The following is a 14,619-nucleotide window of genomic DNA, read 5'->3' on the forward strand; positions in this document are numbered from 1 at the left end:
AAGTCCCTAAGTCTGATAGTAGCCCACATGTCCGATACCAATCTATAAATTCCTCTAGATTCACGTAAAACATCCAATGATGCCTAATGCAGGCCAGTGGGTTCAAAGTCTTGTGGATCCAATGGCAGTGGTAGCATCTTAGTGCTGCCAGGGGTTTCCACATGGCTCCTTCACCTCCAGAGTTCTAGCGTAGCTGCATGTGTCTTGTCAGCAGGAAGAAGAAGCAGAGAGTCTGTTTCTATCTGCCTCCAGTGAGCTATTAATCTCCATGGAGCATCCAAATGAGGTCATCAAGCTGTGACCTGATTGATAGGCTATAGACCCTACCCCTTTGCAAGTTGACAGATTATGTAACTACCACATATGCCTAACTGGGTTTACTACTTCCATTCCTCTTCCTATAAATTGTGCAGAGTGAAGGCAGGGCTGTCTTCCACGATGTCAATAATATCGGATTGAATTTATTCGTTATTTCCATGGAATAAAACCCATACTCTTTACCATGGACTACAGGGTCCTATATAACTTGGTCTCTTCTTATGTGTCAAACCTCCTTTTCTTCTTCTTCATCTTCCTATATCAAAATATATTTATTTATACATTTAAAAATCCATGGAACAAAGTTGCTGAGCACAATTTTTGATGTATGTGAAAATAGAATTAAAAAGTAAGTGTGCCTGCTGGTTTGTGAGAGGGGAGAGGATTGACAAATACATAAATCTTAGTTTCAAAGTGTCTTTGGGAGGAAGGGTTTGAGGAAATGCTGTCTTCTCTGTCAGAATGGATTCCTCTACAACAGGTTTCTTTTGGTTTTCTCTGTGGATGAAGAATTTCACTCTTATATGCAACAATATTTCCTTAACCTCTGGATGTAAACATATGGAGCTCTAGGGCAAGGATAGGGCCCGGGAAGATGACCACTTGTCAAAAGAAGCTACATATATTCACATGATAATCTGTAAGGAAAAACCTGGGAGTAGCATTTTCATGTTGGTTCAGAGTCATAAAATAGTAATACATGTTCTTGGATCTTTTTTAGCCCCCTAGAATGAGGCAGGAGCAAGACACAATCAAAACAAAAGAAATTTTGTAACCTTACTTGTAAAAAACTCCTCACAATAAAATGATATTTAATATTTTATGTTAATATTGATCACACAAATCAACTGATTTATTCTTGAAACATATTTATGCTTCTTGAAAAACAGAGAGAGAGAGAGAGAGAGAGAAAAAAAAATATTGCCTCCCCCTGTTGGAGACTCAGTGTCGATGATGTTGGCTGGTTCTATGGAGGAGGAGTCGGTACACAACCTCTGAGATGGAATGACAGACATTCAGGTTGGGTGCCCTATGCTTTGCCTGGGCAGGTTCTCGGTGGCCAGTCACCTGGGGACCTTGTTCTCGGAAGGACGAGTTGGCTCACTGGATGAACATGTGCCAAGCGTTGTCCGAGTCAGCAAACTTTCGTGACCAGGCTGTCCCATTTCTGCTTTGATTAGAATTTTGTCTCGTGTAGTATATTGATAGCAAATGTCTTGATTTGTTCCTGGACTACCTGGGTACTAGACATGGACGATGACAAACAGATCCACTGGACCTGTGCATCTTTCCTGTGCTGATGCTTATCTTTGCATCATCTACCTAGCCTCATAATTGTTTTGTTTAAGCCCATTGTTGCAGCCACTATGTCAAAAGACTCGTTGATGGTTTTCCTCTATTTTACTGCACTCTACTCTACCACGCATACCATCTTTCCCCAGTGACTGGGCACTTTCTGGTAGTGTAGTGGTTTTGCATCGGGCAGCTAACTGAAAGGTCAGCAGTTCTGAACTACCAGATGCTCTGTGGGAGAAAGACTAGGCTTTCTCATCCTGTAAAGAGTTACAGTCTCAGAAACCCACAAGAGCAGTTCGGCCATGTCCAAAGTTTCTATTTGCCTGCATTGACTCAGTGGCAGTGAGTTTTGTGAGTTTTGGTTTGCCTGACAACATGTCTAAAGCACATAAGATGATATCTCCCACTCTTGCTTCTTGATCGTCCTTGCTGTACTTCCAAGACAGGTATGTTGGCTCTTCTGGCAGTCCATGGTACTTTCCATATTCTTTGCCAGCACAATAAGGCAAACACATCAGTTCTCCTTCAGCCTTCCTTATTCAGTGTCCACCTCCCACATGCACATGAGGTGAGAGAACATGGCTCAGGTGAGATGCACCTAATTCCTCAAAGTGACATACTTGCCCTTCAACATTTTAAGAGTGCTCCTGCAGCAGATTTACCCAATTTGATGTGCCATTTGATCTCTTGACTACTATTTCCATGACAATTGATTGTGGATACAAAAAGATGAACTCTTTGACAACTTCAACCTTTTCTCCATTTATTATGATGTTACTATTAGTTCGGTTGTGATGATTCATGTTTTCTTTACATTGAGTTGAAATCCATAAATTAGGCTGCAATGCTTGGTATCTCAATCAGTAAGTGCTTCGAATCCTCCTTATTTTCAGCAAGAAAAGTTATTCCACAGGAGCACAATAAAGTGTTGTGGAATTTCCATTCTTTTCAATGCTTTTTTAGTGTTTTATGACCCACACAGTCGAATGCCTTTGCATAGCCAATGAAACACAAGTAAACATTTTTTTTCCTGGTTTTCTCAGCTTTCACTAAAGATCCATTTGACATTAACAATGATATCCCTTTTTCTACATTCTCTTCTAAATTTGGTTTGCACCTCTGGGAATTATCTGTCAATGTACTATTACTGCAATGTTGTTGGATGACCTTCAGCAAAAATTACTTACACGTGCTTTCAATGATACTGTTTTATAATTTGCACATTCTGTTGGGTCACCTTTCTTTGGAATGGGCACAGATATGGATAACTTCCCGTCAGTTGGCCAAGAAGCCAAGGTTGTATTTTGGCTCTCATGGACCTGCTCATTTTCTTCAACTTCCACCTAAATTTACATATAAGCAATTGGTGGTGGTGGTCTATTCCACAGGCTGCCTCTGGCCTGACTTTAGGTGCTGACACTGGGCTTCTCCATCATCTCTTCCCACAGATGCAGTCAATTAGATTTTTGTGTACTCCGTCTGGAGAAGCCCGCCTTTTCTGTTGTTGAGAAAAGGTATTTACTGTGAACAAGGAATTGGTTTTGCAACATTCTTTCATGTGATCTCCAGTTTTGGTTTAATCACCAAGACCATATTCTTCAACTACTATTCCTTCCTCTTTGTTTCCAACGTTGCATTCCAATTGCCAATAATTATCAATCCTATTTAAGACATTGGTAGAATTTCTTCAATTTCTGCTTCACTAACTTTTGTGGTTGGTGCATAAATTTGAGTAATAGTAATATTGATTGAATTTCCTTGTTCTTGAATAGGCATTATCCTGTCACTGACAGCATTGTAATTCAAGATAGCTTTTGAAATGTCCTTTTTGACTATGAATAGAACACTGTTCCTCTTGATTGGGTCATTTGTAATACAGTAAACCAAATGATTTTCTGATTCAAATGGCCTATCACAGTCCAAGTCAGCTCACAAGCGCCGAGATTTTCGGCCTTTATGTATTCCATTTCATTTTTTAAAACTGCCAATTTCCCTGGGTTCATCCTTGTACATTCCATGTTATGATTATTAATTTATGATTGCGGCTGTTTCTCCTCATTTTGAGTCATGCAGCACCAGCAAATGAAGGTCCCAAAGGCTTTGCTCCCTTGGCCTTTACGTCATTCGCACGCCATTGTTTGACTTCACTTTGAGAAGGCAGTCAGTCCTTCCTCAGTCATGTTTTCAGTGCTTTCCAGCCTGGAGAGCTTATATTCTGCCACTATCTCCAGCAATGTTCTGCTTCTGTTCATTAAGATTTCAGAAACTGACAATGTTTGATGCTGCCCATAGTTTTCAGTGGCTAGTGCCTCAGCAGTACAGTCTATTCCTTCTTCATGGTCTCTTTTAGTCTGGACGCTTTGCCGAAACCTGTGACCCGACTGGTATTTGAAATACCAGTGACATAGCTTCCAGCATCACAGCAACATATAAGCCACCACAGTAGGACAGACTGACAGGCAGGTGGTGAATTTTGGCCTAAATCTTGAGGGTTGGATTTTTATTCTTTTTTTTTTTTCAGTTTAAAATATGCTGAGTGTGTTCTTCATTTTGGTATTCTAATTCCAGGTCTTTGCATATTTAATTATAATGCTTTACTTTGTCTTTTCTACCTGCCCTTTGAAATTTCCTGTTCAGCTTTTATGTTGTCACTTCTTTTAGTTTCTTTAGTTACTCTAAGTTCTCTAGGGTTAAGAGCATAATTTGGCCCCTTTGAGCTACATAGTCATGATGTGCTTGAGCTGGTGGAGGTCATCCAGCTGTTGCTCTGATGACCTCACTGCTTTCCTTAGACTAGCACACAGGTGTGCTGTTGACCCAAAGTTAAATTGTACTAGAAGCTGCAGCATCCAGACTCGGGCAACTGCTCTTAGTTCATTGCTAGTTTGGATCATTTCCAATGAGAAAGTTAATATTCTCAAATGTTGTAGGTGTCTTGGCAGTATCATTCCTCTATAGAAATGGTCACTTGGAGGCTGAGAAAAAAGGTGGGCCACCTCTGGAAGAAACATAAGAACTTCTCATGGTTCACCTTTTCATCCTCATATACCGTCATAATCATCTTCTTTCACTGTTTAATGTAAGATTTTCCCTGACCTGAGCGCCATGCTCAGGATTTTGCTGAGCATCATGGCTACTAGTGCCACAAAGCCATCCTTCTGTCCAGAATTCCCAGGAGATAAGCCACCTAGCACTTCTGGGATGCGTGGAAATGTAGCAGGACAGTTAGGGCTGAGAGCACCAGACACAAGGAGAAGTTGGACAGTCTCTCTTCTTTTCTTCTCTCTCTCTCTCTCTGTTCCTTCATATAGTCTTTTGTTGTTGAAGCCATAGGTATTTCCTGTCACATTTAGAACACATTTAATTTCTTCTTCTCCGTATTCAAACATCATATCAAATCCTATAAAATCAGAGGCCTTCTGTACAACCCTATATCAATGTCTCATCCACTAATTACTTCCCATGGCATGTCTGTGACTCTAAAGAACCAGTAATCTAAGGTAATCTTATTTTTTATGTAATTTTAAAATCCTGTTTCATTTCTTTACTCCACTTGCCTCTCCTTGAAATTGTGACCCTATAAATTTTTTTGGATTACATTCATAATTCGGAACAGCTCAGTGTGATAGAAAGAACTGACCTGGGAGTTGTTCTTTATGGATCTAAGCTGGGTTTAGAGCCATTTACTCACAGTGGTAAGTGTTGAGACATACAGGCCAATTTGGAGATGGTTCTACTAAGCAAGAAAAGAGATAGGTAAGTGCAATGAAACATGCGTCTGCAATAAGAAAGAAGCGGAGTAAGAGATACGTGGTATGGTAGTTATGTAATTTCACGTCAACGTGAAGCTATATAGACGTGTAGGGGTAGAGTTTAATTTTTCACTCAGGTCACAGCCTGAGGGTGGCTCTTTGTGGCATAGCCTTCGCATAAGGAGGGTCCTTGGAGCTTCCCCCTCCCCACACCTCTCTGCCTTCACCTTCAGGCCAGGAGCCACTCTGAGAGTTCTGCCAGAGTCCTGGAGAGGCACCCACTGCCATTGGAGCCACAGACTTGACCCCACCAGCCTGTGATCTTCCTGCATTCTACATCATTGCGTTTGACTGTGTGAGTTGGAAAAGGGACTTATGGGCCTGAGTTGCACTGGGCTGGCATGTTTTATTGAAGCATAATTACTTCTTGATATAAAGCTGTATCTTACACACATATGAGTGTCACTGGAATTGTTTCAACCTGGCCTAACACAGATGGTATCTAGAAATAAAATAAATCAGCAGGACATGCTTACTGATTGAGTAGGGGTGTGGTAGAGACTATAGATGACGATTTTTTGTATACTGGTAGCAGCAGCAGCTCTTAAAGATTTCACTGCCATCCAGTGGATTCTGACTTGTAGCAACTCTATAATACAGAGTAGGCCTTCCACTGTGAGTTTCTAAGACTTTAAATCTTTGTGAGTAGGAGCCTCATCTTTCTCCCATGGAACTGCTGGTGGTTTTAAACTGCTGACTTTGTGGTTAGAAGCCTAGAGCATAATCCACTACTTCAGTAGGGCTCTTATATTAAAGATATAATGCGTTTTTAAATTTTTCTTTGGTGAAAACAATCAGTTTTGGATAGATTATGTTTTGTTTTTAAAATTGAGATCACTGTAACTCACAGGCAATTATTAGAAATAACACAGAGATATCCAATATATCCTTGACCTCATTTCCAACAATGGTAATATTTTATAAAATGGGAAAAATATCAGAACTAGGCAAATGACTTTGATAAAGTCAAGACAGATAAAGTTCCATCACCTAAGGGATGGACTGAGATTAAAGTGCCTGTACATAGTGCTCCAATGAAACCAGCTGGGGTGGTATTAGCGAGTGGCTGGCTCCAAAAACTCTCAGGTAGGAGAATCTCCCAAACTAAGTAATATTTACCTCCCCAAAAGAATAACACATGGAAGAATGTTTTAAGATTAGGACTTTACTCAGTGCACGTTTAGTAGGGAGTTGGAAATATATGCCTATTGTACAAGTTCTACTGGGGAATTTGTCTGCACACAGACACGTCTACACCACAGGCAGGCACGTGCACAAGATGCAACTTTTATTAGAGAAGACAAAATTTTGTGCGTGGCTGCCATACAAATGCCTTGCATTCGAAGAGAATGACGATTCTGTCTTTTGAAGGGTGTGCTTTTATTTTAACCACAGCCAAAAAAAGAGATTTAAAACAGCTGGGACGTATGTCTATTTTCACCTCCTCCATCTGGAACTTTGTTTTTAGATATCACAGACATTTTCCAAACAAACCTCTGTTGAACAAAATGATAAATGTGGAAGAGATAATGCACAATTCTCTCTTTGTTGGAAGCGCTTTATGGTATCCAAAGCTTTGGTATATTTTTCAAATGTGAGACTACACCTTTAAATATCACAATAGAGTTTCCTTTCATCTGGTGATGTGACATATATTTTACACCTGAAGTTGAACAATGTGGTGAACTGCAATGCTGAAGTTTTCCTTAATAGGTCCCACTTACCTGAGAAGTAAAAACGAAGATTTTTATTATGTGTCGACACATAACTAGAACATTTGTTGATGTTGTGAGTTGCTATTGAGCTGATTCTGACTTATGGAAACCTTATGTCTGCTGCGTGCAGTTTCCAAGGCTGTGACCTTAAGCAATCTAAACTAATGTGCTAGCTAATCCTTCATGGTTTTGTCAGTAACTAGCTCACAGATTCATCTTTATCTTAAACTCCACCACTGAAACTTTCTCACCTAACCCTCTGATTCAAGAATAAAACCCAAGTTCCTTAACTTTTGAAAAGAATAAAATCCAAGTTCCTTAACTTTTATTATATAGTTTTGACAGGAGTTGAGACACAAGTTTGAAAAGGCATAACCTTTGGGTATAAAAATCTAATTCTGTCAGTTACAAATATGGTACAGAATTCATTGTCCTAGTTCAATTAATGAATTTTGAGGGCCTGAATTTAGATATGAATAGAAGAAGAATTGAAACAGATTCAAGGTAATATAATGGATAAATTTTGGTGATCAATTAATTCAAAGAGAGAAAATGAATTAGGCTCTTGGGTTGATTGCTTGAGAGGGAAAAAAATGATAAAATTGCTATTTTGTGTTTGGTGTAGAATAATTAGATGAATACTTTCATTCCATAGTAGTCAAGAGCCAGGGACTGTGAACAGAAGCAAAGATGAAAATAAGTGGATGTATCAGAAAATTATAATTCTGTATTTATCGACCATACGACCACTAAAACCTCTTAAAAGCAAAGATGTCACTTTGAGGACTAATGTACACCTCGTCCAAGCCATGGTATTTCAGTCACTTCATATGCTCGTGGATGTTGGATTTTGAATAAAGGAAACTAAATAAGGACTGATGTCTTTGAATTGAGTGTTGATAAAGAACACTGTCTGTATTATAGATTGCCTGAAAAGTGATCAAATCCCTCTTGACGGAAGGGTAGCCAGAATGCTGCTTTGAAGTGAAAATGGCAAGAGTTCCTCTCACGTCATTGGGATATGTTATCAGCAGGGATGGGTTCCTGGAGAAGGACGCCATGCTTGCAAAGCAGAGGATCAACAAAAAAGAGGGAGAGTCTCAATGAGCTGATTGTCACAGTGGCTGCAGCAATGGGCTCACTGACAGCAACACTTGTGAGAATGGCATAGGACAGGTGCTGTTTCATAGGAGCACCATGAGTTGGAACCAACGTGATGGCATCTAAGAAAATCAACCATTTATACATAGTATGACCAGAACTATATGTCAATGTAGCCCAGTGGGAGCGCATATATTGTAAATTACCTATTTTATTGGATAATAAAGCAATAAAGTGAAAATGTTGCTCATAAAAATGACAGAGAAAAGTAAGAAACACCAGTTCAAGTTCAAATCTTGGTACCATTTACTTTGAGCTTTTGGCTCAACATAAGTTGATTTGGAAATTACAGCTACTTGAGTATCTCAGCAGCATTTTCAGAGTAACAGCTACTTGAGTATCGCAGCAGCATTTTCAGAGTAACAGCTACTTGAGTATCGCAGCAGTATTTTCACAAAGACTAACAGCTAGTTGCGTATCTCAGCAGTATTTTCTCAAAGATTAATTTATAGGCTTGGGATACATGGTGAAGAGATGTTGCCTGGATGAAGAGAAGTACAAAGGCTGGGAGAGATATATCCTGGCTAATCTTTCCCCCTGTATTAGAGAAGTCTGTTGGTTTTATGACTGAATACATATTTGGGGTAAGCAAGAGACAGTCACCTGCCTAACAGGCTAGCTTTCTGTAAGGTAGTTAACAAGTGACAACGAGAGTGAAATTGTCTTCACATTCCTATAAGAGAAGAATTTTTTCACAGTTCAGGATCATATCCTCTCAACATAAACAGAATCTGATAACAATTATGGACTGCCAGTGCACAGTGAGAAGTTGAATAGTAATGCCCGCTCTTGCCGAGTCTTTGTATTTTAACCACGTGGTTCATAGCCATTAGTCCATCCCTCATCTGTCTACTCAACAAGCTGTTGCAGTTTATACACTTAACCATTCTTGTACCAGACAGGCTTTGCAAGCTTATTTAAAGTTTTAATAGAATGGGGATTTTTGCATTTTTAAAATTTACAGAAAATGCTAATTGAAAAACAAAACCTCAAAATTAGCAATATCTTTCTGAGATGTTTTGAGAAGTACTTAAGGGGTGAAATTTACTCTCCCAACAATCAGAGAAACTGTGAATGTTTTTACTAGTTCTTTTTATCCAGTTTTTCAAGATCTCTATGGAATGTTCTACTTTTTGCCTTCAGAGATTTTAGAACTTTCATATATTTTTGCTATCAGTCTCTTTGTTTCTATCTGATATTATGTAAATATCTTAATATTTAAAGAATTTAATTAGTTAAATAATTAAAGGACCTTTAAAATATTTTGTAGACTTTTCTGACATCTTTGAGGTGGACACTTTATTGATCAACATGTGTGACACTGTGACACTGAGGTGCACTTTGGCTTGTGTTGAGTCAGTTTTGTCCTGTAGAATTCATTAGAAACACAATATCTGATAAGGAAGACATCAAATTATATAATTTGCACTTGTTAAAAGGAATATATTTTTTCACGATTGTCTATTACAAACCTCAGAACACAAAGCCACTGATACCCAGTTGATTCCAACTCCTAGTGGACCTCTAATCAAGTACCGCTAATAGAGTACCTCTTGATTCCAACTCCTAGTGAACTCTAATCGAGTACCGCTGTTTCCTAGGGTCTCTGAGACCATCAATCTTCATGGAAGTAGATAGCCTTACCTTTTGTGTGGTTTTGAAATCTGTCTTGTGGTTAATAGTCCAACACTTAACTGTACCACATAAATTAGCTGTTGTAGGTTTTGTCATTTTTGGTTTGTTCTTTTTAGCCTATTTTTCAAGATCTCTATGGAATGTCCTACCTTTTTGCCTTCAGAGATTTTAGAAGTTTCATATACTATTGGTATCAGTCATCTTTGTTTCTATCTGATATTATGTAAATGCTTTAAAATTCAAATAATTTAATTAGTTAAATAATTAAAGGATCTTAAATAAAATGTGAATAATATAAAGGAGATATTTAAAAGCAAGGATAAAGATCCTACATGCATTATAATCTAAATTCTACGAATGCCTATATAAGGAAAATGGTGTGGTAGCCATGCCTGAACGCCTCTGGCTAGGACTCTGGGTATGTCCAAGTAGAATTCCTAGGATGCAGAAGTCAGGCATGCCTCACGCTCCATCTTTCTTGATCCTCCTGACATACAAACAGTCCCTTTCAGGACATGCAACTTTCCTGCTGGGTTTAAAACCCATTGGCATGGCCACACAGAACTCACAAATATGGGGATTTGTAAGGGAAGAAAATGGTTACAAAATGTTAAAGATACAGTTCTTTTGTCCACAAAGCCTCTTCTCAGCCACGCTGGCAGGCTCTGGTTCTAGGCCTGTTATCCCTGTGGTCCCTTGGTCTCCACCCTGCTAAAGTCAGTGCTGTTAACCTATTTTAACTCTGGTAGAAACCCAAAAGAGTATGTTACTCTTCAAGCCAGCCTGCCACCAGAAGGCACTCAGTCCCCTGGGCTGGGAAACCCACTGTTCTGCTCATGAGCTTGGCAGGGCATCTCTGCTCTGTTTTGTTGTTCTGTACTGTGACCTCTGGTATCTCCTCTACTTCAGGCAGGGGGATCTGCTATGAGCTCCACTGGTGGCTTCTTCTGGATGGTCCTGGGATTCTCTTTCCAAAGCCATCTCTGCTTCAGAGATGGCTCACTTCTAGATATAGTGGAATGACAAAACTGCCCCAGACAGAGTTACAGTCCTCTACACCTTATTTGTGTGTTCCCATGGGGTATGAGTTACAAAGGCCATGGCTCGAAGAGGCATAGCAAATGATTTCACTTCACTACAACATAAACAGTATGTTTATGGAGAAAGTAAATGCACAATGAATAAGTGAAAGCCAACTCCATGCACGAAGCATCAACAACATAGCATGCATCACTTTAGCTTTTGTCTTTTTACATCTACGTACTTTTCAGAATTTCAACAAAGAATATATATTATCTTAAATAGCTATAAAAAAACAAAATGTAGGAGAACGATGTGAATTTGTCATACTGCCGTGGCTGGGTGCATGTTGATGTAATGCTGGAAGCTATGTCACCAATATTTCAAATACCAGCAATATCACCCATGGTGAACAGGTTTCAACAGAGCTTCCAGACTAAGAACACACTAGGAAAAAGGGGGTGAAACCCTTGTAAATAGAAGAAGAGTATTGTGAGATTCGGTCCTAGACAATGAGCCCCAGGTTGGGAGGTACTCACAATATGACTGGGGAGAACTGCCTCCTCAAAGTCAGGTAGGCTTTAATAATGAGGGTGAGTAAGGCTTTCAGAACCTTTATTTTCTGAGGGGCAAGACTCAAAAATGGGAATAAAGAGCTACCAGTGTGCATTAATAATCAGAACTTGACCTGTAAGGAGTAAGAATCTAGGAAAATTGGGAATCATCAAAATGAAATGGAATGCATAAAGATCTACATCCTAGAGATTAGTGAGGTAAAAAGGAATGGTATTGGCCATTTTGAATCAGACAATGGTCTACTATGTTGAGAACGATAAATCCAAAAGGAATGGGGTCACATTCATCATCAAAAAGAACATGTCAATATGTACTATGAAGTGCAATGTTGTCTGTGTTAGGATAATATAAGTCTACAAGGATGTCTAGTTAATACAACTATTATTCAGATTTACATATCAGAAACTAAAACTAGTGATGAAGAAATTTAAGAATTCCACCAACTTCCTATGTCTGAAATTGATCAAAACTGCAATCATTTCATTGAATATTTTAAGTTATTGGAAGGTGAAAGTGGGGACAAAAAGAAAGGATTCATATTTGAAAAATGTGATCTTGGTGATAGATAAAAAAGCTGCAGATTACATGGTAGAATTTTGCAAGACCAACAACTTTTGCATTGCAAACACCTTTTCAACAACATAAAGGAAATTATACACACAAACCTCAACAGATGGAAAATAGAAGAATCAAATTGACTACATTTGTAGGAAGAGATGATGAAGAAACTCAATATCATTTGCCAAAACAAGACCCAGGGCTGACTGTAGGCTATACCATCAATTGCTCATATGTAAATTCAGGCAGAAGTTGATGAAAATGAAAAAAGGCCACAAGAATCAAGATATGACCTTAAGGAGAGCCTATCTGAATTTAGAGATCATCTTAAGAACAGATTTAATGTACTGAACACTAGAGACATTAGTGGGATGACATCAAGAAAACTGTACATGAAGAAAAGACAAGTTCATTAAAAAGAAAGCAAAGGCCAAAATGGATGTCAGGAGAGACTGTGAAACTTGCTCTTAAATGGAGAGTAGCTAAAGCAAATGAACTATATTATGACTGAAAAAGTGAACAAAACATTTTGAAGGGTTGCAGAAGAAGACAGTGAAATATTATAATTAATTATGCAAAGATCTGAAGTTAGAAAGCCAAGAACGAGGATCATGCTCAGCATATCTCAAACAAGAAGAACTGAGGGAAAAAAATAAATCCAAGCCTTGGGTTTAAATATTGAAAGAGGATATGAATGGAATATAGTTACTGTACCAAAAAGAATTTGTTGTAATTCAAACATTTCAAGGTAGCATATATTGAAGAACCAATGATTTTTAAGGAATTTCACGCTGCACCAAAAGCATTAGTGAGAAATGAGGCTCTAGCAATGGATGGCATACCAAATGAAATTCTTCAATAAGTTGATAAAGCACATGAAGCACTCAACCATCTATCTTAAGGAACTCTGAAGATATCCACCTGGACAACCAATTGGAAAAGATCCATATTTGTTCCCATTCCAAAGAAAAATAATGCACCAAAATGTGAAATTATCACAGTGTCACATGAAAGTCAAGTTTTCTTTAAGATAATTCATAAGCAGCAACAACAGGACAACCACGGAACTGCAAGAAACTTTACTGGATTCAAAGATGTTGTGGGGCTAAGAATGGTATGGTAACACCAGAAGCATCTTTGTTGACATCAGAGAATACAAGAAAAATGTTTACTTGTGTTTCATCGATCATAAAAAAGCATTTGTGTGGGTCAGAGCAAATTATAGATAACATTGAGCAGAATGGGAATTCCAGGACACTTCATTGTACTCCTGTTGAATATGTACCTAGACCAAAAGGCAGCCTTTCGAACAGAAATATGGAATATTGTGTAGTTTAAATTCAGGAATGGTGTGTGTCAAAGTAGTATCCTTTCACCCTACTTATTCATTTATATGCTAAGCAAATAATAAAAGAAGCTGGACTATTTGAAAAAGAATGTGCTCACAGATGATACAACATTGATTGTAGCAAGAGGACTTGAAGCATGTGTTAGTCTCGGTTGACTAGGAAACAAATTTGTAGACACTCATGTGTATAAGAAAGAGGTTTATTTACAAGAGCAATTGAATATTGAGAAAACATCCCAGCCCAGTCCAGATCAAGTCCATAAGTCTGATATGAGCCCCAAATGTCTGATACCAATCTATAAAGTCCTCTTCAGATTCACAAAACACATCCAATGACGCCAAATGCAGGAAGATCACAGGCCAGTGGGTGGAAAATCTTGTGGATCCAGTGGCAGTGTAAGCATCTTAGCACTGACAGGGGTCTCCACGTGGTTCCTTCAGCTCTGAAACTCTATGAATGCCTCAGGGTAGCTTCATGTGGCTTTTCTCAGAATTGTCTCACAGGGAGTGAGCCTTGTCAGTAGAGTCTCCAAGGGAGTGAGGAGAGAGAGAGAGAGAGAGTGTCTCCCACCTCCAAGGAGGAAAAACACGAGTTCCTAGAAAGCTCAGGAGAAGGCCATGCCCACATGGAGGCCTCATCATGATTGGCAAGCTAGACTCCACCCCTTCACTCTTAATCCTCAAATTGAATGCTCCTTAGAAGTAAGGATGATGAAACTTTGTCTCACATACTTTGTACATGATATCAGGAGATGTAGGTCCTTGGAAAAGGACATTAAGCTTGGTAAAGTAGAGGTAAATGAAAAAGGAAAATTCTCAATGAAATGGGTTGACATAGGGGCTGTGACAAAGGGCTTTGTCACATAATAACAATAACAATTGTGAGGCTAGCACAGGACTAGATAGGGTTTTGTTCTTTTGTACATATAGTTTTGTTATAAGTCGAGGCTGAATCAGTGGTGCCTACCAATGAGCAGCAGCAATAACATCTTTCAAAAGATTCTTTTCCCTCTAAAGTATCATATATAAAATGATTCTTTTCTTTCTATGGCATGCATATAATAAAATTATTTTATTAACATTTTGTATAATTACAAATTTATTTATGATTTTTCCTCAAAAATAGATAGTGCCAGAAAAAATTGCCAAATAAAATACCTTATACTTTTGAATGGCTTTA

This window comes from Echinops telfairi, unplaced genomic scaffold (assembly GCF_000313985.2).
Source record: "Echinops telfairi isolate 266 unplaced genomic scaffold, ASM31398v2 ScPeMD7_9;HRSCAF=40, whole genome shotgun sequence".
Taxonomy (NCBI): domain Eukaryota; kingdom Metazoa; phylum Chordata; class Mammalia; order Afrosoricida; family Tenrecidae; genus Echinops; species Echinops telfairi.